This window comes from Hyposmocoma kahamanoa, unplaced genomic scaffold (genome assembly GCF_003589595.1).
Source record: "Hyposmocoma kahamanoa isolate Upper Pololo Valley unplaced genomic scaffold, ASM358959v1 97589, whole genome shotgun sequence".
In the NCBI taxonomy this organism is placed as follows: Eukaryota; Metazoa; Arthropoda; class Insecta; order Lepidoptera; family Cosmopterigidae; genus Hyposmocoma; species Hyposmocoma kahamanoa.
Window position 1 is genome coordinate 2,755 of NW_020655399.1, and position 5,779 is coordinate 8,533.

A 5,779-nucleotide genomic window follows, 5' to 3' on the forward strand; every position below is an offset into this window, starting at 1 on the left:
CATTAATTGCATAGCAGAGTTCATTTCTGAAGTACGGCAACATCGCTATACTAAACGAAAGTAAAGGACGCGCGACGTTGCCAAGCCGCTTGCGCAACATCCCTGTCACGGACTATTGGCACTACGCAGCCCCTGCGCCCGCCTTCCCTGCTCCCGCCCGCAGTGCAGCAGTGTATGATAAGAATCTCTAAAGTGAGGTCACGGTCGCGGTCACCAGCGCAATACGATAACATTGCGAATGATTAATTTGTAATTGACTAATTGTTGACGTGTGTTATCGTAAATAAGATGCCTAGGACGAGAGGAAATAGTCGTGTACCATTTTTTACTAACGAACAATACGTAAACATGATTGGCTGGTATAATACGACGGGAAATCTACGAGAAACGCAGCGAAGATTTCTGCTAAGGTATCCCAACAGTAGTCCACCATCATTAAGAAGAATTTTGAGAGTCTACCAGAACGTACTGGACTTCGCTAGCTTCCACGTCCCTGCACACGCCCGAGGAAGTGGGAGGTCACCAGTATATCCGAGACGGTTGTACCGCATGATAAAGAGATTTTTTTATGAAAATCCTCAAGCTAGTACTAGACAAGCAGCCAGGCGGTTTAATGTAAGCCAATATTACGTCTGGAAATTATTAAATGCATCGGGAATGTATCCGTACCATTTTCAGCCCGTACAAGACATCGTACTAGCCGACTATCGTCCTAGAAGAGATTTTTGTAATTGGTTGTTACAAAATCTCCATCAAAACATTCTGTGGACTGACGAAGCAACTTTTACAAGAATAGGATTGTTTAACGTGCACAATGAACATTGGTGGAGTGCTCGTGGTCGAAACCCACACGTAACGCGCAGGGACGCTTTCCAAGTGCGATTTAGTGTGAATGTGTGGGCTGGGATAATTAATGACCGAGTAATTGGACCCTATTTTATCGATGGCAGATTAACTGGGAGTCGTTACCTAGAAATTCTGTCGTCTGTCGTAACAGAACTTTTAGATGATGTGCCATTGTCTTACCTAGCCAATATCTACTTCCAACAGGATGGAGCCCCGGCTCATTACTTCAGTGAAGTGCGAATGTATCTAGATAGGGAGTACGGTGATCGGTGGATTGGTCGTGGCGGACCCATAACATGGCCTGCACGGTCGCCTGACCTAACTCCACTAGACTTTTATTTGTGGGGGGATATAAAAAGACTTGTGTACGAACGCGAATCCCAAACCCAAGAACAATTAAAGGACAAAATACTAAATGCTTTTACAGTTGTAAAATCACAAACATTAGTGCTAAGAAAACTTAAAGACAATTTGCGGCGCCGTGCTCAATTATGTTTGCAAAGTGGAGGTGGACATTTTGAACAATTATTAAAATACACGTAAGTGATTGGACTAATTTTTAAGACATTGTAAATAAGACAATTATTATAAATATCGTGATTCAAATTTTTAAATACGCCAAAAATACAATAAGTGCTTTTACGTGTTGTTGTTACGAATAATCAGGTTTATTCTTTTTATCCACGCATAGCAAGCAAGCTACCTGAATATTATTGTATTTTTGATCGTCCTAAGCCGATAACAGTATGAAGGGAAAGTTGGTTTATGACGTGTTTACAATAACAAAAGCGCGGGCGCAGGAGCGGGAAGGCGGGGAGTTGTCATTCAGTCGTAGGTACTTTGTAGATACACGTGCGTGATTTTACGCTAGCGGTAATGTGAGGAATTATTTAATTGATACTTACATTGTTTACAATTTTTTAGCACCACTAATAAAAACACATTAATTTTCCACAAAGACATGCTCTAAATTTTATTTGTAACGCATAAAATTAAATATTTAAATTTGTAGCGCTTTCTCAAGGTCACCCAGTATAACCCGTCATATCACCGATTACTTGTGATTACATTATCGAAAAAGATATAAAATGCTGTATTTTTCGATACTCATATTCAACAATCACTAAGATTATACATTTTATATTTTTAACCTACGCGATAACTACGTCTGTTACTCTATTATTTTTCAAGAAAAGTTACTGTGATAATGTTTTCAAGTAAGTTTTTTTGTGTTAATGTTAACGTTATCAGGACAGAATATTATAATGAAACATGAATTCAAGATTGCAATCAGCTCATTGTTAAAGGAAGCCCCACACATTGATCTTGTGCGATGGATTCCAATCATGTCCTTAGAGAAAACCAGCTCTTAAAAGGACAATGGCAAACTCCCATATAAATTTTTGTTGACATAATTTGTATTCGTCTGTTTATGAAAAATATGAAAATATTGAAATTATTGAACAAATTTTGTTTTAGGTTTACTATTCTGAGAAGTCAAGAATTAAAGATATTTCAGTTTGAAGTTTTGGAGGTTATGTGTTACGCAATTGAATAACATTATTATTTAATATTATTATATCAAAATAAATTACAGAAGCCTTAAACAGAGTTAATAGAAGTTCAGAGGAAATTATTTTGTATAGGTATGGTCAAAAGACACGAATTTAAGCCATAACAAAAAAAACTGAGTTAATTAATATAATATTATTTTTTATTAATAATTTTGGCTGTACATACGTTATATATTATTTAGTATATTATAGCTGTACGTATGTTTTGACTTGTATCCAACAAGTCCTTTGAGTCATGTCTTCGTTTAATTATGTTTCTGTAAATATGGCCGCCACAAAGAGGATAGGCAATTTGAGGCGGCGTACTTGGATTGACTCGATTGACTCGAGATTCCTTAAAACGGGCCGATACGGGTATTTTAGTTCGGGATTCGTATAATTTCGCGTTTTAATCTTCGATTAAGGCACAATAGCACTATCCTATTCCACTTTAAACTAATTTAAAGTGGAATATTTCACAAAAGAATTGAAAGTCAAAATAAAAACGACACTTTTCCCTCCAAAAGGTCCAGAGCGAATCCTGCGTTAATTAATAACATACCACAGACTATTGCACTGGTAACTCGGACTCGAATTTTTTTGTGAAACGTGCCATCTATCCCTGATTTAGGGAACTATTTTTCAGTTTTACTTGACTCGCATATTCCATGAGATGCTCATTCTCCTTCTCCCCCCGGACGTTAACAGCCTCTATGGCCCGCTGCTGTTGTCGGATAGGTTGACTTCTTTCTTCAACCTTCTAGACGGAGACGTTGTAGTATCTCGGTCTTGTAGGCCCCACGTTGGGCGCCAGTTTATAAAGGAGGGGGCCTCTCGCCGTGGGATGAGGTTAGGCAGCTCCAGCCAAGTTAAAACGCCAAGTAGTCAGAAAAAAGGTTTATTTCCACCTTGTGTATGACGAATATTTCACGCTACGCACGCGGACGCACGTCCGGGCTGTTGTGCCCAAGAAGGGACTCGACACTAGAAACCGTTCCGCGAGACGATGATTTTTACCCTACATAATAGGCAATTTAAAGCAAATAAATTAAGGCAAATAAAATTTCACCCTATGTGAGCGTTTCCAATATCAGAAGGTGAAAAAAATCACAGTGATCAGCCGTCAAATAGTATTGCCGTGACTTTTTACGAAGGAACGACGTTCCAAAATCACATAGGTTGTTCCTCCGTTCCACTGTCACTGTCACTCACGTCACGGCATACGTCGTATTTTACAAACAAAATCATGCGCGATCTACGTTCTGTAAGAGACTGGCGATTGCGCTGCTCATTGTAGTTCGCTTTTATTTTTAAATTCTAATTATGAGCTAAGAAATTATTAGATCAGTGTAAATACCGTGTAACATAATAAATACAAGTAAGATAATTATTCACCATTGATCCAAAATAATAACCACGCCGCATGGTCTTATTAACGAACAATGAGACAAGCCTGTAAAAGTGTGAAGGCTATTGCGGATCAATTTTTCAAACGATTTGAATGAATGAATGAATGAAAAATAAAACGGCCTCGTGAACTTCGTGGTTGGCGATGTAATTATAATATTTCGTGGTTTTACAAATAACTTTTATCAAACAGGGCAAACAATTTGCAATCGTTGACATGACAATTCCGTAACTAAAAAACTATCGACTATCTTTGGCAAGTGTGACACTCTTCTTGGCGATTCTCATCCAAAGAGATTGCCACAGCCAGCCGGTGAAAATAGGAGGCGTCTAAAGCCGCCACAGAACTGACGATTAATGTCGACTGGGTACCAGAAAATTAGGCCAAAACCGTTCATCGTGACGTAAGTGACAGGCGTGAAAAATCAAATCACGGTGATTTGTCACTGCGATTTTTTTGTAACTGGAACGCTAGTAACGGTGATCAAAATGTAACGCTTTTCCCCATGTCTACCAGGTAGCAGTTCCCAAGAAGCTCCTTCATCATTCAGCTCCTGGTTAGCTTAGGCTAAGGCTCAGTTAGCTGAGCTCTCGGTATTTTCAGATTTCTCTCCACATTAACAAAATTGTGTTGCAGTTGTCACCATTCAAGGGACAATCTTAACACCGCGATTCAGAAATAACGCCAAATGGGTCAATGCCATCTAGCGAATTCTTAGTGATTTAAAAGTAATATATAAAGTAGGTTTGTTACTTGTTCGAAAAACCTAATGAATTTATTTTATTGAAACTTGTAATTAAGATATTTGAAGACGCTAACGAATCCTTTTAACTATGTTTTTGCCATTGTTCTCTGTAATGGGCCGATTCGGTATTTTAACGAATACGAATAAGCATACGTGGGGGTTCATGGTTTGAAATACAATGCAAAGAAGAGCGAATTTCTCATATTTAATGCAGGTAAACGTACTCCAAGCCATCTACCACCTGTTGTGCTGGATGGGGCAGATCTAAATGTTGTACATGGGTTTAAGTATCTGGGACATATTGTGACGGGGGATCTGAGGTATGATGAAGATATGGAGAGAGAGCGTACAGCGCTGGCAGTGAGAGGCGATATGCTCGCTCGCAGATTCGCTCGATATAGTAATGAAGTTAAAATAACTCTATTTAAATAATTTTGTCAAACGTTCTACTCGAGTGGTCTGCGGGTGAGTTACACGCGTCACCCCTTCAGCGCTCTACGGGTGCAATACAATAATATCTTCAGGATACTATGGCGTCTACCGCGGTGCTGCAGAGCGTCAGGCGTGTTTGCCGATGCCCGAATGGACAGTTTTAACGCAATAATCCGCAAAAAAGGCATAGCTGATGTATCGCCTGCAGCTCAGTGAAAATGGGGTCCTGAAGATGATTGTCTCTAGCTTTAACTGTCCCATCCAGATGCATTGGATAAAGGTAGTCTTAGGATTTGTGTAATATTTAAAATGTAATAATTAATTTAATTTAATTCCATCCCTAATAAGTTAATTTGCAAAATTTAATTCTGAAATAAATTATACTTGTTTGATGTTTAATGTAATTCTGTAACAATTAAATTTGTGTAATTTGGTTCTGTAATAATTTAACTGTATTTCAATTTTTATTGAGTAAAACGTTATTATTACTAACATTAATTTTTAAGTGACATTGTAACTAACACTATGGATCCAAGTGACTTGAAATAAATGGATTATGTAAAGGAGGGGGTTCTCTCTTCCGTTGGATGAAGTTACTCAGCTCTAGCCAAGTGAAAACTCCAAGCTGTTGTTTAGAAGATTTATTGTTCACCTTGTATGTCGCCAATACAATTTCACCCTATATGAGCGTATGCAATATCAGAAGGTCCAAGTAGCAGTTCCCAAGAAGGGACTCAACTCCTGGTTAGCCTTAGAGATGAAGAGTGAAGATCATCGTGCGCCGTAGTGGGTACG